General features: G+C 38.2%; 1 protein-coding gene across 1 annotated transcript in view; it reads right to left on the bottom strand.

The window, feature by feature from the left end:
• Calcr (calcitonin receptor) overlaps positions 1-20,339 on the bottom strand; it is a 124,570-nt gene extending 104,231 nt beyond the window's left edge. Inside the window, exons 1-2 of the mRNA XM_004862684.4 lie at positions 20,306-20,339; positions 19,935-20,123 (exon numbers count right to left, since the gene is read on the bottom strand). The gene's annotated coding sequence lies outside the window, so the exon portion shown is untranslated. The remainder of the gene's footprint in view (positions 1-19,934; positions 20,124-20,305) is intronic.
• Positions 20,340-26,208: the final 5,869 nt, after the last annotated feature.

The raw sequence follows: 26,208 nt of genomic DNA, 5'->3' as shown, positions 1-26,208 counted from the left end.
GGCTGACTAGTTTTTCACAGCAGGCTTATTACACAGTACCTTCAACACTCTCAGGGGCTATGTGCAAAAGCCTTACATGTTTTGTGGCTTAGGAAAATGCTTTGCATTAGAAGCCAAATTTTTTATTTACATTCAAAGTGTGTCCATGACTTGGAATAAACCAGGAGGCCTGGAAACAAATGCGGTGAGAGTCTCCTGTCTCAGCTTCAGTGGTGGTGGTGAGGTACTGGCACAGTGCTCAGGGACTTGCAAGAAACATTCTGAAAATTTCTACCCATTCCCTTTAATGGAGCAAAGTTAATTTTCAAAGAAATATATTGGTCTTCAAGTATGAATATTTTAAAGCTTTTTCATAAATGAGTGTGGTAAATGAGATTCTCCAAATGAGGAAACTGGCTCTGACTTCTCACTGGTGTCAGGGTCCTGTGTAACTCTGTACTTCCCTTGAAGATCCAGCATTTTTTTTTAAATTTTTAAATATATATATTTATTGCTACATTTTAGGTATAAAATACATTTACATTTATCATTGGGTGTTTGTACCAGAACATGATGCATCTTAGTTTTTATTTTTTCTCCCATTACCTGTGCACTCTTCAACCCCTCCACCCTTCTCTATCTACACAGAGTTTGATTCCATTTTTTTTTCTCATAATTTTTTTCTTTCCTTTCTCCTCTTTCCCCTTTCCCTTCCACCATCCCCAAACCCTTGGACCTTTTCTTATTTCAGATTATCAATTATTCATTTTAATCATTTTCATCCTTATTTACACTTTCAATTTCTCACACTAGAGAAACTATTTGGTATTTACACATGTGTGTCCTATTTATTTCACTTAAGAGTATGGCCTCAATATGCATCCATTTAGCTATAAATGTCTCTAGTTTCTCATTCTTTATGGCTGAGTAATACTCCATTTTATAAAAAACCCACATCTTCTTTATCCAGTTTCCAATCAATGGGCACTTGGGCTGTTTCCAAGCTTTTGCTATTACAAATTGTGCCACTATAAACATAGGTGCACATATATCGCTGTGGTATGATTCTTTTTAATTCTTTGGGGAAAATTCCCAGGAGGGGAATAGCTGGGTCAAATGGGACCTGTAGTCCTAGTTCTTTGAGGTATCTCCATACTGATTTCCACAGTGGTTGCACCAATCTACACTCCCACCAACGATGGAGAAGGGTTCTTTTCTCTCCACATCCCTGTTAGCATTTGTTATTGGTTGATTTCTTGATAGCAGCCATTCTTTGTGGGGTGAGGTGGAATCTCAGTGTTGTTTTCATCTGCATTTCTCGAATGACCAGTGATGTTGAACATTTTTTCATATATTTACTTGCTGTTTTTACTTCTTTGTCTGAGAAATGTCTGTTCATTTCGGATGCCCATTTTTGAATTGGGTCTTTGAATTTGAGGCATCTGATTTGTTTCAGTTCCTTATATATTCTTGATAGTAGACCTTTGTCTGAGCTACAGCTGCTAAATATTTCTTCCCACATTGTAGGTTGTTTCTTAGCTCTGTTGGTAGTTTATCTTGCAGTGCAGAAGCTTTTTAATATGATGAGATCCCAGTTGTTGATTCTTTGTGCTAGCTCCCATGTGACTGAAGATTTGTTCATAAAGTCTTTTCCTATGCCAATGTCATCAAGAGTTCTACCTAACTTATCTTCCAGCAAGTTCAGTGTTTCTGACTTAATATTTAGATCTTTAATCCACTTCGATCTTAGTTTAGTGCGTGGTGATAGGTATGGGTCTAGTTTTAATTTCTGACAGGTTGAAATCCAGTTTTTCCAGCACCATTTATTAAATAGGCTATCTTTCCTCCAATGAGGGTGGTTGGCTCCTTTGTCAAAGATGAGCTGACTGAGTATGTCTGGAGTTGCTTCTGCATCTCCTAATCTATTCCACTGATCTTCAGGTCTGTTTCATTGCCAGTACCATGCTGTTTTTATCACAGTAGCTTTGTAGTATAGTTTCAAGTTGGGGATTGTGATGCCCCCAGCCATGTCTCTGTTGCCAAGAATTGTTTTTGCTATTCTAGGTTTCTTCTGTTTCCAGATGAATTTTTGGATTGTTTTCTCTAGTTCTGTGAAGTATATTGTTGGAATTTCAATTGGCATTGCATTTAATCTGTATAGTAGTTTTGGAAGTATGGCCATTTTCACTATATTGGTTCTTCCTACCCAGGAGCAAGGGATATCTTTCCATTTTCTTATATCCTCTTTTATCTCCTTCTTCAGAGTGTTGTAGTTTTCACTGTAGAGGTCTTTTGCTTCCTTTGTTAGGTTGATTCCTAGATATTTCATTTTTTTAGATGCTATTGTAAAAGGAATTATTTCCCAAATTTCTCTCTCAGTGGGTCTGCTATTTGCATATAAAAAGGCTATTGTTTTTTGAGTGTTAATCTTGTATCCAGCTACTCTACTGAATCTGTCAATTAGGTCTAGAAGATTTTTGACTGAGTTTTTTGAGTCTTCTATGTAAAGTATCATATCATCAGCAAATAATGACAGTTTCACTTCTTCCTTTCCTATCTTTATTCCTTTTATTTCTTTCTCTTGTCTAATTGCTATGGCTAATGTTTCCAGAACAGTATTGAACAGGAATGGTGATAGTGGGCATCCTTGTCTTGTTCCTGATTTTAGTGTGAAAGTTTTAAGTTTTTGATCATTTAGTATGATGTCAGCTGTTGGTTTTTCATAGATAGCCTTAATCAGGTTGAGATAAAGACCTTCTATTCCAATTTTCTGTAGCGTTTTTATCATGAATGGGTGTTGGATTTTGTCAAATGCTTTTTCTGCATCTATTGAGATGATCATGTGGTTTTTGTCCTTGACTCCGTTAATATAGCATATTACATTTATTGATTTATGGATGTTGAACCATCCTTGCATCCCTGGGATAAATCCAACTTGGTCAGGGTGTATGATCTTCTTGATGACCCTCTGTATTCTGTTTGACAGTATCTTGTTGAGGATTTTTGCATCTATGTTCATTAGAGAGATTAATATATAGTTCTCTTTTTGGGTTGGGTCTTTCCCTGGTTTTGGAATCAAAGTTACACTTACTTCCAGGAATGAATTTGGAAGCCTTGCTTCCCTTTCAATTTCCTTGATGAGTTTAAAGAGTAATGGTGATAGTTCTTCTTTAAATATCTTGTAGAATTCAGCAGTGAAGCCATCAGGACCTGGGCTTTTCTTTGTTGGTAAATTTTTTATTACATTTTCAATTTCACTCATTGTAATTGGGGTGTTTAGAATTTCTATATCTTCTTCATTTAATTTTGGCAGTTTCATATGTATCTAGGAATCTGTCCATTTCTTCTGTGTTTTCCATTTTATTAGAGTACAGGTTCTCAAAGTAGGTATTGATGATTCTCTGGATTTCTGCTGGATTTATTGTGGCTTCACCTTTTTCATTTTTAATTGCAAGTATTTGAGTCTTTTCTTTCCTTTTTTTGATAAGGTTGGCTAAAGGTTTATCTTTTTTATTCATTCTTTCAAAAAACCAACTCTTTGATTCATTGATTTTTTTGTATCATTCTCTTAGTCTCCATTGCATTGATTTCTGCTCGGATCTTTATAATTTCCTTTCTTGTGCAAGCTTTGGGTTTGTTATGCTCTTCTTTTTCTAGGAGCTTGAGATTCTGTGTTAAGTTATTTAACTGAGTTCTCTCTGATGTCCTAATATGTGCATTCACTGCTGTGAATTTCCCATGTAGAACTGCCTTCATTGTGTCCCACAGATTCCTGTATGTTGTGCTGGCATTTTCATTTACTTGTAGAAACTGTCTAATTTCTTCTTTAATTTCCTCTGTGACCCATTGGTTGTTCAGGAGGGTGTAGTTCAATTTCCATGTGTTTGTGGGTGTTTTGTGGTTTCTTATGTTATTGATCTCCAATTGTATTGCACTATGGTCTGATAATATACAGGGGATAACTTCTATTCTTTTACATTTACTTAGATATGTCCTATGAGCTAGCATGTGATCTATTTTGGAGAATGACCCGTGTGCAGCTGAAAAGAATGTGTATTCTGATTTTGTGGGGTGGAAGACTCTGTAAACATCTTTCAAGTCCATTTGTTCAATAGCATCGTTTAGTTCTAGAATTTCATTGTTAATGTTTTTCCTAGTTGATCTGTCTATTTGTGATAGAGGGGTGTTGAGATCCCCCAATACAATTGTATTAGTGCTTATTTGATTTTTCATGTCCATTAATATTTGTTTTGTATAGTTGGGGACATTTGTATTTGGTGCATATATATTTAGGATTGTCATCTCTTCCTCTTGGATTGTTCCTTTCACAAGGATGTAGTGACCATCTTTGTCTCTCTTAATTAGTTTTGGTTTGAAATCTACTTTGTCTGCAAATAAGATTGCTATGCCCGCGTTTTTCCTGGGTTCCTGTTGTGTGGAGAACTGTTTTCCATCCTTTTGCTTTCAGTCTAAGGGTTTCCTTTTGAGTTAGGTGTGTTTCTTGTATACAGCATATTGCTGGGTTTTGCTTCTCAATCCATTCTGCCAGTCTATTTGTTTTGATTGGTGAATTGAGGCCATTAACTTTGATAGTTATAATTGACAGATATTGACTCATCCTTGTCATGATGTTTTACTGTTGTTGGCTCTTTTCTTATTTTCCCCCCTTTTGCTTTAGTGTCTTACCTTTTGTGGTGCCTTCTCTCTGCTGGGCCTCATGGAGTTGTGACATTCATTGTCTTTTTCTAGGATATTGCTTAAAATTGTTTGGAGTGCTGGTTTGGTTTTCATGAAATTTCTCAGGTGTTCTTTGTCAGGGAAGTATCTAATTTCCCCATCGATTTTGAAAGATAATTTTGCCAGATACAACAGTCTAGGTTGGAAGTTTTTTTCTTTTAGGGCTTGAAATACTTCACTCCAGGCTTTCCTTGATTTGAGGGTTTGTGTTGAGAAATCTGCCATGATTCTGATGGGCTTTCCTTTGTAAGGTGATTTGTTTCTTTTCTTTAACAGCCTGTAGAATTTTGTTCTTCTGTTGGGTTTCTGGGATCATAACTATTATATGTGTAGGTGTAGATTCTTTTGGTCATGGCTGGATGGAGTTCTATGCCTCACTTATCTGTATGTCCAACTCTCTACCTCTGTCTGGAAAGTTATTTACTATTATTTCTGTGAACAGTTTTTTTTATGACTGTTGTACTTTCTCCTGTTTTTTCATGGACTCCTATGAGTCTTATGTTATTCTTCTTTGCATCATCTAGCAGCTGTTGCATTGATTTCTCATGGTCCCTTACTATCTTTAAGAAATCTCTGTTTTCATGGTCCTTAACTGCAACCCTGTCTTCTATATCTGATATTCTGTCTTCAGATTCTCTTAGTTTGCTCTGCATGCTTTCAATGGAGTTTTTAATCTCCTGAATATCTGTTTGAATCTGTTTCATGGATTCCATTTCTTTCTTATGTTGAGCAAAGATCCAGCCTTTTATCTTCCCTTGCTGGTGGTTGACACACCACAAGACAACTTCTCTGTTGCAAATTTGAACCCTAATTCTCAGGAAGATAAGGAACTTAATATTTCTTACATTCTTTAAGTTCAAGATATTCATTCTCACAACACAGTTATATTTGGTATACCCTTGTCTCTCAATATAATATAAATAGCTAATAAGACCAGATCTATGATGAGCTCCAAAAAAGAGATGCAATGCTAAAGAGTATGCTACATTCACAGAAAGGAAAAGGAATTGGTTTCCTTCCCTCATTTGCTCCCTCTGAGGACTATGGCATACTTCTGCTTTCTTTTTAAAGAGACAGAAACCTCTTATTCTTCAGGATTTTGATGCAAAAGCTTTTGGCTAAGGAATCATCGAGTACCCACTTTTTCTAATCCTCCATCCACAAAGTTCAACTCTACCCTAGAAAGATGAAATCACTAAAATAAACAACATACTATCCATCTCTGCAACACAGGAGAATATATCTGCTGATATGCACCTGTCACACAACGAGAGTTCACTTGTAAATATAAAAGTTATTGGTTCACTTTCAGATTTTGTCTTTCTACTCAACTCATGGCTGGCTCTTGCTTTCTTTAAGCATTGCAGGATCTTACTTTTTATACCACTTGGCAATATTTTATAATTTCCCTTCCTACCTGTACTTATTTTAACATAATTTTATTAGCTTGATATGTGCAATAAATCATTTTTCATTTCATCTGATTTTCCTATTGAGAAGTTTATGTGCTATGTCCATAAGCACAAGGACATCTAAGACACACATTTACAGAATGACAAAGGCACATTTAAATCAAGGGAATTTCTCATTGCTTATCTTGAGTAGAATTGTGACATGGGGCACTGAAAAGGTTTTGGATTCATATAGAATTGGGGATGAGGGATAATTAAAAGATCTAACTTCATCATTTAACTAGATGAACTATTTTATCTCACATTTTAATCTGAGTTATAGCCTTTCCATGTGTAAAATGAGAGTCATAATAATTATAACAATAGATACAAGGACTGGGGGTGTGGCTCAGTAGTAGAGCACTTGCCTAGCATGCAAAAGACCCTGGGTTCAGTCCCCAGCACTGCAACAAACAAGATAAAACAAAAATAGACACCACTATCTATCCACTGCTATGTTCCTTGTACCATACACTCGACCCTTCCTTTCTACATTATTTAAAATTTATAAAATAATATTTGGAGAAAAAATTCCGCCTTTAAAGGAAATGGAGACTAAGAGAAGCCAAATGACACTAATGAGTAGTGTCCTAATGAGGGCACATTCTGCCTACCTGGAGTCATGGATGCAGATCAAGTGAAATTTGGCATACAAAAGCATTTTTCAGGCTATTCACACAAACTTACCCAAAGCTCAGGTGTTTTGTATGGAGCATTCTATTCTGTCAAATGACACTGATGATGTCATTCTAATTTAAGTACTGTGTAATCTGCTGTGTCACCCACTAGATGAAGCCTTAAATCTTGGGCTAACTCGTGGAGTATACTTTGGATACCATCTTTCATTACAGCATTCTTTTGCACAAGAGCTCAGATTTTTAAACTTTATGAATAAATGCAATTTTTCTACCACTGTCCCCAGTGGGAGGCAGAGGGTGCAGGGATGATAAATTTATAATTTTTAATAAAAATTGTTTTAAAAAATAACTATTATCAGGCCAGGGATTTAGCTCAGTGGTTCCACCACCTGCCTCTCAAGTGCAAGGTCCCAAAGGTCCCAAGTTCGATCCCCGGTACCACCAAACAAACAAATAAAAAAACAAACTATTATCTACAATCATCAAAGGGGTATATTTCATACCAGGAAAGGAAGAACATATTCTCAGAACAAAGCGCATCCTTTAAATTGAACCTACTCAGTGGTAAAAGGAACCCTTGACACTGTCTTTGATCTTTTCATTTTGCCCAGAGATGGAAACGCTGTCATGGTGCAGTAAGAACACATTTGAGAATCGTGGGTTTAAGTGAAAATCCACATTGGACTCTGAAAAATTATAGCCTGAACGGCCAACAGGTGTGGGTGAGAATTTGAGTTCTACCTCTACAAGGAGAACAGGGCAGCCATCTAGATCATGAGCTCTGTGGTGCAGCAGTTTGGTTTTAAATCTCATGGTGGTTCAAGTTATATGATCTTTCTTTATGTCTGGAAGCCTCACCTTTCTTTGTGGGCAAAATAAGTACACTACTATACCTGTTTTACTATGGAAATTAAATTGGAGGATTCATCCAAAATAAATGTTCACCCTTAAATAAATTAAAGATTAAACTGTGACTAAAATATTATTAATATTATAATTATGATTTTGTCATTTCTTTTTTGTGGTAGTGGGTATCACACCCAGAGCCTTCACATTGAGCTATATCCCCAGCCATTTTTTTTTTTTTTGAGTTAGGGTTGTTTTAAGTCACTAAGTTGCCTTGGCTGGGGTAGACCTTGCAATCCTCTTGTCTCAGCCTCCCACAATGCTGGGATTGCAGGCATGTGACACTAAGCCTGGCTTCATACTGTTATTTCTCCTTAATTTATTTAGTTAGTTATTTTGATTTTTCTTTGACTCTGTATCTTTGAATTTGTAGAATGGAGATAAAAATATCTGGCTTTCAGAGTTGTCATTTAAATTAAATGAGATAATGTATATTTGTACATAATTTGGCAGATATTTGAAGTCCAATACATATTATTCACTTTGGAACTTTGCTTTAAAAGACTGTGAAGAAGAAAGGAAAAATGAAGACATTACAATATGAAAAATCTCCACCTTGATTATAATGGGAGAATGTAAGACCAGGTAAATTTTGTTTGTTCTCCTGCCTCAGTATATATTTTTAGGTGTCCATTAGCCCAGACAACTCAGGGATTCACCCAAGGTGCATTTTTCTCTCTCCCTTTTGCCCTCTTGTCATCATTATGATTATGTCTGGAACTCAGCCCTTTCTTTTATTTAATGCAGGGGTGACATCTGTCCAGCTGGAAGATTCTGGATAGTGGTGGAATAAAATGAAGTGGTAAAACCAGCCTATATTACTGTAATCTTGGCTTCTTGATATGTCCTGATAATTTTCTAATTCTTGGGAAAATTTGATAATTTAATGTAAAGTAGTTAGGTTTTAGATAAATCTTCCCTCCTTCCTTCCTTCCTTCTTCCCTTCCTTCCTCCCTTCCTCCCTTCCTCCTTTTCTTTCTTCCTCTCTCCTTCCCTCCCTCCCTCTCTTCCTTTCACTGTTCTTAAACTGAGCTTTAGCAGAGAGAGGAAAAAAGTTTTAGGGTGACACATGTTACATGATGGAATGTAGGAACAATAACAGTGACTGGAAGAGCTAAAATTGATATTAGAAAAGAAAAGAACCTCAGATATGGTACATAAAATTAAAAATAGAGATGTTAAATAAAAACTCACTTACAAAAGGCTGAGTAGCCCGAACATTCCCCAAGTGTGCATGGCTTCCTTTCAGTATCAGAGCAGATACACAGGGTGCCAACACAGTCATTGAATGGGGAAATGAGGCCACTCAGAGCACATGGAAAAGAGTTGCCATGCTCCAAAATAGATCTTGGAAAGTCTATCATCCCCAAGTGAGTGAATAGGGAACTTGAACATTTTTAGACTAATTAAAATTCAATGTATTTTTACTTGCCATTTTTGGGCCATTTTTTCCCCTCCACATCATTAAAACCACATACACCATGGGTTTCTGACTAACTTTCATGTAAGTAATCAAAATATAGTTTTAAAATTCTATTTAAAGCCACATCTTGGAAAAAGTTGTGTTTTGCTCTTTTTCAGTTGTGTTTTGCCTTTGAAATGATGAACCAGATTAAGTTTTTGGATTTGTCCCCACTTTTTGTGAATGAGGTTATCAACTTGACCAAACACGATTTCCCTTTCTTGGAAACCACAGAGCAGAGTGGAATACTATAAGCAGGTTGTATTTCATGACAGCTACAGAGATTAGCATTTAGAATAAAGAAATCCATTCTTTTTGTTTTCTAGGAAAAAGAGAGAAATCCATGAATCTGCTACTCAAAGACACACAAAATTTAAAAATAAGACATTTTACGTTATAATATCAGAACTTTGGCTGTCCTAAATTTATAATAAGCACATTGCTCCTTTATGATTTACTTACCCTTGGGAGCAGACTTTCTTAGTTTCACTTCCAAGTCCTTTGTGTAGTAGCTGTGTGTTCTTCCGCAGGTAACTTACCTCTCTGTGCTTCAGTTTCTTCTTGTGTATAAGATGGTAAAAAGTGCACTTACCTTAGAGAACTACTGTGAATATTAAATACATACTGTGAATATTAAATATATCTGTAAAAGTTATAGAATATTACTGGCTCATAGTAAGTGCTTTGTAAGTGTATTATTACCAGAAGAATTATTATTGAAAGATTTTTAATTAGCCTATTTCATGTCAAGGTTTCATTTTTTATTGGTACTTGTTTCAGTATATGAAGATTACATTAATCATGAGGAGTTGGTACATGTACATAATGCATCTTAATTCTTCTTTTATTTAATCCTCTATCCCTCCACTCCCTCTCTGCTGGTTACAACTATTATATGATTTCTGTAATATGAGAAAGTTTCTCTCTCTCTCTCTCTCTCTCTCTCTCTCTCTCTCTCTCTCTCATATATATATACCTATACACATATATGTCTTCCCTACCAGAATAGAAGACAGACAAATGAAAAACAGGGAGATCTTTTTCAGATGGAGGGTAACAAGAGCTGGAGGGAAGGGAGGGAGGGAAGGGGTGGAAAGCAAAGTATTGAGGGGGAAATGATGCATTGAGCTTTCTTAAAAAGTTTTAAAAATATGCCTTCCTTAAAAATTGTAAATCATTAGCTGGGAATCAGGTATGGATTAAAGTTTCACACGGGGCTCGGTTTTGATTAGGATCTAGTTAGTACCAACACTGTGCTTAATTTCTGAGAATCTACTCTGCACAAATTGATTAAAAAGACACAGCACCCTTCTATCAAATAATTTTGCAGAGTTAATGGTAAAATGTTTCCTTACAGGCACTAGATATTAAACTTTTAATAAGTGTAAGTGTCATATAAAGCTTTAAATTTAGAAATAAAGACCCAAATTCACTCCATCAAAGAACACTTGATTATCATTAAGAAAGCGGTTTTTTTTCCTGAAGAGAAAAGGGATTTATTCCACTATCATGTTATCTGTAGAAAGTAGGATTTATGGGAATAGGTTAAAAAAGGGCGGAATGGGGATTGTAAGATTGAAGCAATTGGGCTTTTGCATAGAGACCAGGCCATAGACTCAATGGGGATATTACATAAGCTTCAGGTTTGGGACTAACTAGAAGGTAGAGAACATGAGTGACAGGCTTTGACTCTTACACATGTAGTCTAGAGCCTTTCTCTTTCACATGTTTCAATTCCCTTTCGCTCTTTTCAGTGATGTACTGATTTTTTTTGAAAATGTTTATCCCTGCAAATTTTCAGGCTCTTCAGGAAGAACACTGGGTGTGGGGTCAGAGGATAAAGTTCTCATGGCAGAGTTAGCATCTACTTGTGAAGAATTAAGTCATCTCTGCTTTAGTCTCCTCTTTAATGAAAACATTAGACTCCTATCCTTAATAATAGTAAAATATCAGTTACCAAGAAAATATATGCCATTGTCTCCAAGGCTAAAAATATTTCTTTAACAAATTAAAATGCAGCTCAATGAAAACATAATTTCCAATTTTGACATTTGTTGATATAAAGTTGCTCCTCCTCAAATATGCCCAGGTATTAATATTTTAGTAGCTCAAAAGAAAAGCCAAGTTTCTCATTGACCTTTTATTCACTAAAATAATGCATCTAATTTGCAAGTATATATATTTTCCTCATGGGATACAATAAAATTATTTTCATTTTGAATAGGAAAAGAAGCAACCCAGTTAATTTTTATTTTCCCTGAATTGGCCCCCAAGCAACAGCAATTGTTCCCTTTGTTGGGGTTTTGCCATAATGCCATCTTTGCGATTTACATGATGGTAAAAATAAAAAGTGTTCTGATATTGTCCTGACCTCTCAGCCCTGTAGCAGACCCAGGAAAGAAGGGGCTAAAGTGGTTTGCATTATGTGTGCTCTGTGCCATAAACCTCTCTGAATCCTGGGCTAAAAATATCCCATCCCAACGTCCATGAACACCTACATGTTCTACAATACATTCTCACACTTGCCAGAATTTCACCTGCCACATTTAAGGTTAGAAACAGGTAATTACCCTGAAATTTGGGATATTTAATGTATGAGTCAAATCAATTTAAACTTTCAATTTGGCAGCTGTACAATTTGTCTTGCTTTTTCCCTCACTCTCTGAGCTAACTTGATGAACATCACTTGAGAGAAGAAATCTCTTCCAATGGCAAACTGTTCTTTAAACATTATTGTTAGCTATTATCAAAGAGACATTTTCCACTGTTTTAGTCATGGGATAAGTGTTGTTACTTTTGGGTACCAAGAAAAGATAAATAGAGTTTTCATATCTGGATATCACCAAATTCATATCAGTTCACAATTAGTAAATTCATCTGATAACTACTTAATAGATAGAGATGTGACCAGACAATAAAACCCAAAAATTCTAGAACTAGATCTGCATTTCATATTTTTCTTGCTGTGTAGGAATGAGCTGGTTATATACTTAGCTATCTGCAATGTCTGCTTAGTATAGGTCTGACCCTGGACTACTCCAGACTATTCCAAAAGGCTGGAATTTAGTGGGAGGTACCGCCATAGCTTCTACCTCAATTTATCATTGGGAAGCCAAATTAAAGCCTCAGATAGACTGTTTGAAAAGTACATTAGAAGCAGCTCCTTGTCTCATCTATGACTTAAAGGATCTGATCACCCAAGACAATTAATATCCCAATTATAATAAAATGCAATTATAATAAAATATTACAATAAAATTCCAATGTAATAAAATTATTAAAAATATAATGAAAAAGCAAGTCACCATCAATTGCCATTTAACTGTTCTAGTTGAGTGAGCACTGTCCTTTGGTGTTAGGGAAACTTAGATTTAAGTCCCATCTCTGCCGCTTCAGAAATGCATGAATTCTGGTGAGTTTCAAATGTTTCTGAGCTCGCTTCCTCCTCTTTGGAATGGGCTTGCTAATATCCCAGAAGATTGTTATAAGAAGTGACTCTGACTGTTTTTGGCACACAGTAGGGGCAGTCGCTTCTGTTACTGTTTTGCTATATCCCTAAAGTCTAAGAGATATTAGTTTGGGGAGGATCAATTTTTCAAACAATTGAGAATTAGTTGCTTTTAGGGCTCTGCTCTGTATTGGGAAAATAAGAAGGAAAATCTTGGCTTTTCTTCCCTGCACGCGGAGATCTAAATATCACCTAGGTAGCTCCAGCTTAGTGTAAAAAGCAATGGAGAAGTAGAAGTAGGATCAGTTCTCCGTATCCAGGAGGTACTGGATCCAGGATGCCAATGGATACCAAACTCTGAGGATGCTCAAGTCTCATATAAAGTGGCAGAGTGTTCACATGTAACCTGCATGGGTCCTCTTATATACTTTAAATCATCTCTAGTTTGCTTACAATACTTAATACAATGTAAATGTATACAAATACTTGCTCTGTTCTCGTTTAGGGAATGATGATAGAAAAAAACAGTACAGATGTAATATTTTACAATATTTTAACCCATGATTTGTGGAACCCATGGAAGTGGAACCTAGAGATATGGAGGGAGCACAGGCTGTCCTCTGTGAGGAAGAAGGATAAACGGGACATTCGGAAGAGTTCTGAGTGCTTAAACTGAATGCTGTGTTCTGATCTGTGAACTATTTCAAAAGCTCAGTAAAGACAGTGGGGTCAACACCTACTGAAGCCTGAAATAAGAGAATGGGTAAAATACAGTTCAAAATATCAATGGGTTATTGGTTTGGAGAAAGTACCAGTCTATTTGAAAGCTCTGGGGCAACAGCAGATAGATATCTTAAAGGAATAAAAATTTAAGCTTCAGTGTGGCAAAAATCACTTCAGAAAAAAAAAAGTACTGTCTAAGTTTTAACTCATTTCACTGAACAAGGAGAAACTGTTTTGGGTGTCCAGGGAAGACTGGATAAATGGATGACTGTTCTTTGTAATCTAGTACTTAATAAGAAAAATCAACAGATATCCAAAATACAAAAGGCAGACAAAGCTCCACAAGCCAGTTACAAAATGGTATAGTTCGTGATCTTCAAATTAGCATATTTGGCCAGAGAAACTTCTCTGCACAACTTTTTCAGCACACAAATATTCTGAGAACTATTTTGTATATGCTGAAATGTGGGAATTTCTAAACCGTTATCTTTGAGAGTGGGAGTTTATAAAACCCAAATTTTTTATCCCAATAAACTATTATAATAAAAAGATTAGGAAAGTTTATTTCAGTAAATGAAGGATAAAAGGAAGGATACTCTATATAAAGATAGATGTTATGTACAGGCAATATATATTCTATGTATTCACACAGACATCCCCCTACACTCAGGCTTGATGCATGAGACTTCTGTAAACACTAAGAAAGACAATATCAGGATGTTGTGGTATTATATCTTGTTTGAAGGGTCATTGGATGCTCAGAAAAGGGAAAAATAAGGAAGTAGAATTAAGTTAAACTTCGGGGAACCATACAATTTCAAACACAGGAGACAAAATAAGGAGTCTGTCTCTTGACTTTTCTGCAGGCTTATTTTCCACTTGTCCCTTTTAAAAATTGGTGTTCTGCAGGGTACTCTCTTAGATGTTTCTCTATTCTTTTAATTATCTGCCTCCAATTTATTGCTTTCTTTTTTCTTTCTTCTTTCTTTTCCCCCTTCCCTTCTTTTCCCTTTTCTTTCCCCATCTTTCTCTTTCCCTTCCACGTCCTTCCCTTTATTTTCCTCCCTTCCTCCCTTCCACTTCTCCATATGTGATATACTCCATTTTTACAGTGTTGGCTGCTACAGATAGATACACATGTTGTCCAAATCTGTACCTCTAGTATTGAATTCTCCCTTGAGGTATGAATCTCTGTATTTACTTTTAGTGAAAATCACTACATAGATTAGCCAAACTTTATCTTCCTCCCTCCAAAATATTCCTTGTATGGACTTAGTGAATGGCATCACCTCTCTCCTGTTACCTGTGAAAGAAAACTGGAACTTATCATATAACCTGCTCTGTATTACATTCATCCCATCTCCAATTTCTGTCATTTACCAAACCTGACAAATGCTACCTTTAAAATAATTTTCTGATTGTTGTCTTTCTTTTTCTATCCCAAACAACTCTGTCCTAATTGCTTCTCCTTTCCATTATTGTGATAAGGCTCTGGGCTTCCCATTAATTTGTATCCATTCCCTTTTCAACCTAGTATTTCTCCTAGTTTTTCACCAGTTTGATCTATCAGAACGGCAAATCTGATTTTTGGACCTGTGCATGAGCTCCTTCAAGGACCTCCACTGTTTTCAGGATACAATGTGATCCATTCAGTGCAGCAGACATGCAGTGTGTCCGCAAACCCCAGCAGGTAATCAAAATACTCAGTTTCTGATCATCCTGTTGTTCGGGCCTTTGGGTTTTTTAAGATCTGGTGTCCTGTCCATTTGGCTTATTATATCCAGCCCTTTCAAAGCCAAATCATGTCTCCTTTAGGGCCATCTCCCTAGAGAGCTTTCCTGAGGCTGGATTAGGTGCTGTTCTTACTGACTTCCAGAGTACCCATGACATTTCCCTACTGCTGTCTGCATCACTTGGTTGTGTAATTGCTAGTTTGTCTATTGCCTCAGTCTCCACAAAGCCAGGAGCTTTAATCTGTCATGACATCCTATGACTAGAATATAAGAGACCTTTAGTAAGTATTTACTGTGTTTTAAAAAATGGGCAAGGCTGTCAAGATGGAAACTTGTTGGATGTGTTACAGGGGAATGATGAATACATTTTGAAGGCTGAAGGTAGGTAAGGTTTGAAATACTGAATTCTGAAACACCATGTACAATACAAGGCAGGGACTGGGACTAAAGCTGTGGAGAGAATAAAACAGCAACAATAAAAAAGCAGCTCAGCAACTGAACCATTGATGTAAAGAGACACACATTAACACACATGCAGTCTGATTGTGAGGTGATAAAATGTAAACTGAGACTGAAGTTCCAGGCACTGGGTTGAATGGTGAACAACAGGCGTGAAATCTGGTGTTGATTTTTCTAGCATACCTAAGGCCCCAGAACTGAAATTAGGGAGCTGTTGAAGTTTGCTATCTATGATGGATAGAAAAGATAAAGTAGGATTATATAATGAAACATCTTAAAAACCAGGCAGAAGAGGGGCTCTGAATCCCTGGGGATCACTGAATAGTTATGAATGACAACATTCAAACTTAGAAAACAAGGGTTACCATATCATATAACCCTGAATTCAGCATATTGGGATTGAATGTGATTAAATTTTAGGACAATATTTAAATGTCATGATAATGGTAATAAATACTTAAACTAGTAAAACTGTAAGGATGAAAATTATATCACACATAGGAAAAACTGGAAGTCTCTTTGAGACTGGATAGGAAGAGAAGCATACATCTGCAAACAGAGATGTTAGGGGAATGGAATGGTTAAATATTGATTAAAGAAACAATATTTCAGAACCAAGTATTTTTTCTTAGACAAATAACTCCTTAGGCTTAGAGTATCTGTACTATTACTGTACAAAGAATACTGATAATTCACTTGCCATTATTAATCAAGAGGGACCTTCATCTGAACAAGACAGTCTCATACCTCAGGCATCCACAGGTACCCTGCTCGCACCGGGCAGCAGTGCAGACAGGGCAGTGTAGGAGGCATGGCCAGCTCCATGAGGTCTGTCTTGCTGAGCCAACCCTATATTAGACACTTTTACCTGTACCCTTCGATCCCTTCTTCATTCTCTAAAAAGTATTTTGTAAATAAAACTAAAACAAAACCATATTCTAACCCAATAACATTGTTTTTGAAAAACCAATAAGAAAATAGCATTTCAAAGTATTGAGGGACAGATTCTGATGAAATTTTATACTGATTCTTCTGATACTCCATTCTCATGATTCACTTTGAAAATAAAGTTTTAAAGATCTGAAACTTATCCATGTACCAGTTTTCTAACCTCATAAATAGAAGCCAGAAACGTATGATAATATGGTTTTCTGTGTTTTGTTAGAATTGCAAACAAGTTAATAATGCTTAATACCACTGTGACAACAAAAAATATTGTCACTTGGTTTTATAAAGCTCATTATACAGAGCTTTGGAAGATCATGTGAACATTTAAAAACACATAATCCTTTTAATTATAATTAAAATGGGAAAAAATCCCATACCTGAATGGGATAATCATCCTACTTATGGGTATTGATCATTTTCTATTGGACACAAAGTCCTTGAAGACAAAGATATAACTTATTTGTTTATACATGGATAGGCTTAGTGCAATGCTTGACATAATAAACAATCAAAATGTTTTATGAATAAATGATACTTTAAAAAACAACACTTACATAGAGCCTACTATGCACCTGGCACCCACCCAAATGCTTTCCAAACATTAACTCATTTAATACTTATTAAAGGAAAAAAAATCTCCTTTGACAAAGGAAATTAAGGCAGGAAAGGCTAAATTAATTGCCCAAATCACACAGCTAGAAAATGAGGGAGCTGGGAGCCAGACCCCAAGCAGAGCTGTGCTATAATTCATGTTCATAACATATTCAATTTTTAAATAAATGCTTTCTTTAAGTTAAAAAATACAATTATGTACATAGATATATATTTCATTATATCACTGAACTCAGACTAAGAAGGTCTGGGCTCAAATGCGGTTTTAATTTACTTGTTTGTGGCTTTGAGCAAGTTCATTAACCTGATGGATCCTCAATTTCTTCATACATAAAACCAGAATAACAGTTTGTATTTCACAAGCCTACTGAAAATTTTAAAAATTAATTTTAATGAAAATACTAGAACATAAGTCGGGACTCAGAATGTTAGCTGACATCCCAAGGAGAATGATATCATTTTCTTCCTTTCCCCTTTCAGTAAGATACATATTGCGTATTACACATTATATAGGTTCTAGCAAATTCTACTTCATAAAGTATTATTTTCAACATCCCTTAAAGCTAGAGTTCATTCACTAAAGCATTTTCTGGGTGGCCAGGTATGTTTCAAACCCAATAGCTTATTTTTTGAAAAAAAAAATCCAAAAAACAAAATAATATATTTCCTGGAAGCTATTATGGGTTAAATATCTAACACAAGATAACAAAATCTCTTTCTTCTAATTGGGAAATCAAATGATAATAAAAATTAGACTAGCAATACAAAAATGAAATTTATATTTATCAAGATCCTCCAATATTAACAGTTTCCATCAAATCCACAGATTAGACCGGAAATGCAACAAATGACATTACATTCACCAAGACCCTCCAACATCACAGGCTCTATCCGATCTGATAGAAACTATCCTGGCCAGTGGCTCTCAGTCTTAGCTGCATACTAAAGAAATACACCAAGGTGCAGACCCCTTCCTGGGGTATTATGATCTAATTGGTTATTTTTTTTAAAGTTCCCGTTGATTCTAATTTACAGCCCACATTGAGAACACTGGCTTAAATTATCATGGCAAACATCACCAGTACCCAATTCCCATTTCACTTTTGCTTTAATACAGACCAACAGTAGACAATATTTTCATTCACATTAACACTCAAATAGGCTGAGAGGTTTACCAAGAACAGAATTGCCATGGCACAACTGCACTGATATTTAGCTCCCCTTTAACCGATTAAAACAAAGGCCTTATCAATGTAGTCTTTCATTATCTGGAGTTCCAAAAATACAAGAAAATGGGGAGCAGAAGTTGTATCAGCTCATTATTTTCAACTTCATAACTATAGAGTCAAACTCTGAGATTAATTTATATGTTTTGGTGAATCAGTTATAGCAAGTATTTCATGTTTACTACACTCAGTGTGTTGATGTGGTCAGTACTCTCAGAACATTTTACAATATGACTGAATATTATTCTTGTGACTTTAGTTCCTAAAATTAACTGTAGGTTAGAGGTATTGTTGAACCAAAACAAATCCCAGTTGAGGGATGTTTTGGGCTGTTAAAATACTGAATAGAAATGAACGTCCACTGAGACTAGTATAAACTGAAAAGACTTTTGAAAATCGAATCATCTTAGTTCTTCTTCTGATACAAGGGTATAAAACCAAGAATTCCAACATTTTAAACATGAGTTTTTAAACTACTGAACACAGAGTAGGTTAACAATATGCTACTACAAATGTTAAAAATGATACTGTATAAATCCCGCAAAACCAAAAGCACTCCTATTTTGTCAGTGATAAGCCAACCAGCCCGCATGAATAAAATACTTGTTTTTTATGACCATTTAATACACATTCAGACTTGAACACTCTGCTACTTAATGATTAGCTTCAGAGTTACATAGTCAAACTCTGGTTTGATCTGAACATTTCATTTTCAATTATCCAACAGTTCTTGACAAATAGTTCTAAAATGGTGACTTTGCTCTAGTTAACTACAGTCACAAAGTGGTCAGGGTCTCCAGAAGATCACACTATCTTGTCTCCCATATGCAACAACATAATATCACATTTGAGTTTTCAGACAGAACTTTTTAAAAGGTAGATTTGTTAAATAATGCCAGCACGATAGGTTAAAAATTTAATTAAATTGGTGATTTTTGACTAACTAGATTTGCTTTGGACCTCGGGGAAAACGAATGTTTTGGGAAGGGGAATTAATTTGTTGGAGCCTTTCTTGATGTCTTTCACCCGGGCTTGGAAAGAGCATCATGAAAAAGCGTATTCTTTTGGAAACTATGCACACAACATATTTTTCCTAATAGGTGTGAAGAATGGCTGCTATGCATAAACGATTGTTGGAAAATAATTCTCTGTAAAACATGACTAAACAAGCAAGTCCATTCACTACTGTACTCATTCCCAATATCAAGAACAACACATCTTACAAATCCCAATGTTACCTATTTGTTACCTAATAAATACCTTTCAGGAAAAATCCACAACTTTAAGCCCTGCAACTGATATACTCAGTAAGCTGAAGAATGAAAATTTTAAAGGAAAATTAATACTAACAACCTTTTACAAGTCACAAGACATCAGAGGTCTCTTCAATAGGAAACCAAGAGTTCTAACACCTTCCCAGGACGCCTGTTATTTCTCTGGTCCATGGTAAAGTGAAGTGACTGAGACCAAGCAGCCTCGTTCTGAGAACCCGTAAACATCACAAGCAAACCTCAGTTCTGCAATAGAAAAGCAAGGTGCCTTCCCCACCTCCCTGTTAGCCATCCTTGGGACCCCCAAAGCTTTAAATCCCCTCACCCCAGACCCTCCTTACCCGGAATTCTCTCACTAGGCGGCTGGGCGTCCGCAGGTGGTGACTCGGGAGACTCAGATCCTCAAGCTCCAGCGCTCTGACCTGGACCGGAGATGCGCGCCTCTGGGACAGGTGCGGACAGGTGCACCTGTCCAGCCCGGGAAGCTCAAACTCGGGAAGCCGGGCGCTCAGCGTCTGGGGTGCCAAGTCCTAGTTGGACGTGAGAGCAAACTGCGTTATTCTAGAGCTCCCCGCTGCTCACCCCTCCAGATTCCCCAACACTTCAATTCTGCCTTAAGGGAAGGTTTAACATCCAGCCCCAGGTGGTCGGATGGGTTGGCACCTGTCCTTTCCGGAGCTCGCTGCCTCCCTCTCAAAGCGCGGGAGCTCACCTTCGTGGCGCCTGCCTGCGCTCGCCCCGCTGTGAAGCTGAGCGCAAACTTCTCCGATTTAAATCCTCTGGGCTCCGCCCCCTCCCGGTGCCTGCCTCCCTCCCGCAGCACGGAGGCGGGGGCTGCTGATCCTCTGCGAGCGGCCCCTCCCGGACCTCCCCCCTCCCGCGCCAGCCCCCTCCGGTCCCGGGAGAGGGAGGGGCGAGCCGGGGAGCTGCGAGCACTTCCGCCAGCCCCCCGCGCCCTGGTCCGCTGGAGGGGCTACGCGCACCGTGCCGCCTCGCCCTGCGAATCCCAGGGACCCCAGTGCGGTATAAGCGCGGGAAGCAGGCGAGGGACCCGTTAGACGTGGAGTGGGGACGGAGTGGGGGGCGACAGACTGGGCTGGGAAATTGCTAACCTGTCCCCGGAGACTGCTTTCTGAGAGCCCTGTCCCTTCCCCGGAAGAGGCCAATTCCAGAGGGAGGTGAGTTACCAAAGGAACCCTAGCCCAGAGGCGTCACCCTAGCCACTCAGTGACAGAACCCGGGACCCTGTGCAGAGGGGTCGGTAGTTGGGCGAGGTAGTCAAAGTGCTATGGGGCGTGAAAAGACCGCTTCCTAAGAGCTGGGGTACAGAAAAAGGAGCTGGGGGAAGTAGGTGAGAAGAGAGACCACGTGGGTCCCTCAGCGCCTGCGTCGGGTGGCTGAGCCGGGCGCGGGTTGGATTTGGGGGACAGTGCCCTCCACGTAGGGGAAGGCTCGTGGTCTCAGGATCCGGGGTGAGGAAAGGCAGGTCTGAGGTGCCTGACTTGGTGTTGAGGACCGCGACTCCTTCCTCTTTCCCCCCAAATCCCTTAGATGACAGCAGGCGCCCGCCCCGGACAATCTGATTCTGGGCAGGGCGCAGCGGGGCTGGCAGGCGCCCGGGGAGGCAGGGAAGTTGCTTCCAAGGACTGGCCGCCCTCAACCTCCTTTAACACACAGCCGGGTGCAGCAGGGCAGCGGCGGACATTTGTTTCCCAACTCTGGTCAATGTGAAAGCAGCATCCCGTGCGTCCTGGACCCCAAGGTGGCTGTGTACCGTCGAGGTTTCTAACACTGCTTCCTTGGCAAAAGCGATAACAATACCGTGTATCGGGATGAGACTAAAGCCAGACGGCAACAACACAGCACACTTTCCCGGGCAGCGCCAGTGCGAGGTGCTTTGAAAGCACACGAGGCAACCCCGGAGGCCGAAGTGGAAGGGTCTCGCCCCGTGGGGCTGCTACCCTGTCTCATCATCGCTCCTTGGAGCCCTCCACTGACGGTCAGTGACTTTAAGGGAAACGTGTGTGTGCCCTGTCCTGTATTAAGCCCTCAAGTCCAAACCCAGAGCGACTTGCGGAGCCCCTAATCTATGGGGTTGGGGACTTTCCCAGTCACAGAGGAAGACACTACAGGGACAGAAGAGCTCTCCCACCAGACGCACTAGGAGATGCATCTTTCAGGCTCCTCTTTCTGCCTCCCTTTTCCTGCCACTTTCAGTCTGATGACCAGAGGGCTGTATGTGACTCACTATGCATTCAAACCCCATGGCACTGTCCTATTGCAGGGGGACATCCCACAGACCCTTCCTTCTTCGGGTCTAAGTGGGAATGATGTTGTTAGCGGTAAGAAATGTGACAAGAAAGGAGGTTGGGCATTTGGGAGAGGAAGCTTGCAAAGTAACCCGAGTGCGCGCGCGCGCGCGCGCGCGCGCGCACACACACACACACACACACACGCTGTAACATAAAACCTGAACCAGAAAACCTCCAAATTCAAGATTTAGATACAAATAAATCCTCACTCTATGCTTTAACATCTATCCTGGGGGCCGTAGCTCCCTGCTTCTCATTCCCAGTTCCTGATAACCTGCTAACACCTGACCACGCCCTCCTTTAAACATTCTCCTTTGAGACATGAATTACCTTCATGGGGACCAAACAGCAGAAATTAATTAAAATTGTTTTAAATATCTCCTATGGTCAACTGCTGGGGGCCAAACTTTCTTTTTTGCAAAGCCCAAATCGCTGAAATAACAATGACTTTGGGGGCATTCCTGCCAAGTGGAAGGTGCTTCTGCCCTCCCTTCTGAGTGATGAAACAAGCAGCCGGAGAGTTTACGGCTGTAGCCCAGCCTGTTCTGCTTACTGCTAAGGACCCCCAGGATTCTGAGAGCAGCGTAGGCTTGGCTCTGTACTGAAGACTTGGGGATCGCAGCCCTAAACCATAACTCAGATAAAACAAAATCTAAAATTAGCAAGAAAAATGGGCTGGGTGTATTAAAAAACCTTCAATTCTGTGCGGTCTAAGCATAAGCAACCTAGGCTGATTAAAGTGCTAACTGTGGTAGAAATAATCTTGCAGAGAGCAAGGAGACTTCTCTGTAGGGAGGGGATTTAGGGAAGGTAAGGATGCCGTAGCAGAAGTAGGATAAGGATGATGCTCTGGTCTCTCAAGAGGATTAAATTGATTTTGTTGGCAACAGAAGTTTATTGACTATCAAAGTGGCTGCATACCTGTTGGAAGGACTTGGGATTACAGCACTACAACTCTACTGCTGTATTAATAATTTCAAAATATTTTCTATGTGATCCAGTATGCCCTTGGAGGGAAGATGTTAGTATGGGAATGGTCTGGTAAGAGGAATTGGTATCTTTTTTTGAAAATGCCGTGAGATCCGTTACTAGGTCCTGAAATCAGTTTAGTGAGCGTAAGTAGGGTCAAATAGAAAACAGCAGAGTCGGTCCTATGTGACAAGCATGAATGTGTTTCTTGAAACTTTTGTCTCATTTCTATATATGTGTGTGTGCTGAGTTACAAAATAAAATGGGCTTCTTTCTGTGGGTCATAATCAGAAAGTGACTTTTCAAAATTATCTTATATTTGTGAATAAGCTTTCAAGTGAAATCATTTCATCAAAGGGACATTCGGAAAATAAGCATCTTAAAGTTTGGTAATCATATGTTTCTGGTATTTTCACGGATTTCTTATGACTTTAAAATTCTCTGTTTTTGTAAGTCTGTGCTTTCTATCTTTCTATCCTTCTTTAAAAAGTTCCTGCTTTGGGGAGCTACTAATGTAGGGAGAATTTTGTTGTCAATCTTGTTTTCCTAACCATTCTCACTGCTGAGCACATTCACTAGTTGAAGGTCTTGCGAGCGCTTAATTTTCACTCCTCAGAACAAGGTTTTCCCCACTGCAAAACTAAGGTTTAGACCATTATTACTCTAATACTACATATGGCTCTAAAATCCAGTGGCTTTTCCTTAAAAATCACTGAGTTTTTAAAATTGCAGTGAGGAGAAAGAAGATTGCTCTTTATTAATGACTGAGTCTACTACCACTTGTTCTTGCTAGATATGATAATATTAGTTAAGGTCACAATGTGGAGACTGAAAAATGTTATTTAGTTCTATTTGGGGGAAAAGTTTACCAGTTAAATGGATCTGAGTTTGTTCTTTATTACAATCTAGAGAAAAATGTCTAGCCTCTTTCAGAATCTAGTTTCTAGCTTTATTAACTCTTAATTAGCAAAGCTTTTGTTACATTCAAATGTCTCCCAATTCCTCATGCTCATGTGATGGCAACTTAATCCATATTAAATGCTGCCTGGGGCCCCAAAGAGTATTATGCTCAGTTCCTACCCTCAAGAAGCCCATGATCTGTAGCACGGACATTTGTTTCTTCCTCTTGTAGCCCTCTTCCCACATACACAGCAGCTGGTGATTATTCTTTATGGAATTACCCTTCAAGTATTTACAGACCTCACCGGAGCAGGGAGAATAATAATTCACTTTGATGAAAAAGTAATATTTTCCTTTTAAAGCAATTTGAATTTTGATCTGATCACAGTTTTTTGAAGAAAGTCTTCTGCTTTGATTTTCAGCCTCTGTTTTGAAAAATAGGAGCTAGTGTACTTGTATATCTCTTTTCTTTCTTCATCCTTCATAGAGTACTATAGAGTTATGTTTCTCTGGAGAATTTGTCTCCTGGCACGGAAAAAATAAATTCCACTTGAACTGGGAAGTGTCTTTCCAGACTGTACTTACATAAACTTTACTTGAGTTAACTGTTAACTTAATGAATGAATAACTCAGAGCAGGAGGGGATGGTGGGGGCATTCACCATTAAGTAGCAATGGAAGCTAATTATTCCACCTCTGATGAAGTTGAGAAATAGCCAGATTTTTCCTATCGTCTAAAGAAAGTTCTAGAAAGAACCCCAGGAACTAAGAGAAAAACTGCAAAGACAAATGGATGTATTCATTCATTCAATAATGAATAATTGAGCACAAAAAGCTTCCATTCTAGTAGGAAAAGGGAGATGATAAATAGAATAAGATATAAATTGTTAATTTCAGGTACAGGCAACATTGTGAATATCAATGAAAGAAGACTGATAAGCAGGCAGGGCTAGAACCAACCTAGATGGTTGGGGAAGGGTCTCCTACACTGAGATGCAGATAAAGAGGAGCTAGCACTTGGTGCTGTCCAGGAAAAGACTTCTGAAGTCACATCACCTCTCCCCATAACAAAATAAATATCATTTAGGTGAGGAATTTACTCATTTTTTGATTGTGTATGTGTTCATAAAAGTCTGTCTGTAATTTAGCTGTATTTAATTCATACTAAGGAAGAGATAGGAAATAGGGAAAAGTAACTAATTTTCTGTACTTTTAGATTGATTCTTATCATGTTACATCAAGAGAGGAAGCACCTCACGGAGTACTAACCTTTCAGCTTAAATTGTCTTAGGACATACTGGCAGAGTGCTAAAATGCGAGGGAAAAGGCAACTCCCTCCAGAATTGAAGCAATACTTACCTTGCCCTTAATATCTACAGTTCTTAGTTTTCTGTTTTCAGATAAAAAACTAATACTTTTATTGGCTTTGCCTTGTTGAACACCTACTATGTGCTAGGGATTTCATTAAGCATTTTGATGCATGATCTCATTTTAACTCTGTGAGATAGATATTATTCTGTAAAGATATAGAGAAAGATATTTAATGGGTTAAATGTTCTGACAAAGAAGCCAAGATTCTAATACAGGTAGTCTGAACACAGACAGTTATGTGCCATATAATGATATTTCTATCAAGGGTGGTCTGCCTATATGGTGATAGTCCCTAAGATTTTATCACTTAGTGATGTTGTAGTCATCGTAGTTTGTGTAGGTACACTCTGTGTGTTTGCACTATGAAATCAACTCAGGACACAGTTTTCAGAATGTGACCCTGTTGTTAAGTGACCTGTGACTGTGTACTGATACATATTTGTGTGTCCTTTTTCAGTAATTCCTAAGCACAGATATAAGCCCACAAGAAGATAAAAAATAGTGAGGCCTAAAATTATATTCATAGTCAATTCTATATAAATTTATACATTTTAAAATGACACCAAAACAAAAATCATTCAAAAAATATTTTATGTTTCAATCAATCACAAATTGGACTCCCCGCCGTGTGAATATCAGAAGACTTTTGCCTTCTTTTTCCCCCCTCCATTATCAAAGTAAGCTAATGGAGGAGGCAAAGCATTTAAATAATTAGTAATAATAATTCAGACATCTGTAGCAGAAGGCTATCCTGTGAGCTGAAGAGAGGGGATTAGTTCTACCTGGACAAGACTTGTGTTTACTAGTTATCATCTCCCTGAAATCTAATACTCCGGCACTAAAAGACTGATGTGGGTGGGCAAGTGTTGGAGACACAGAGTCGTGCTTGCCCTAGAAATAGCATTTTCTTTTTCATTAGAAACTCAGAGGTGACATTTTAAATTACATGGTAAATATGTATGAATGAAATTGTGGAACAAAATATGTTGTCCCTATAACTTCTCTTTGGATATTGTCTTTTAACGTTTATTAGCAGTTCATAGTCTAAATAAGAATTTTATTTT

Source organism: Heterocephalus glaber, unplaced genomic scaffold (assembly GCF_053883595.1).
Source record: "Heterocephalus glaber isolate CG9 unplaced genomic scaffold, H.glaber_assembly_v1.0 deba00000546, whole genome shotgun sequence".
NCBI lineage: Eukaryota > Metazoa > Chordata > Mammalia > Rodentia > Bathyergidae > Heterocephalus > Heterocephalus glaber.
This window is presented reverse-complemented; position numbering and strand designations above follow the sequence as displayed.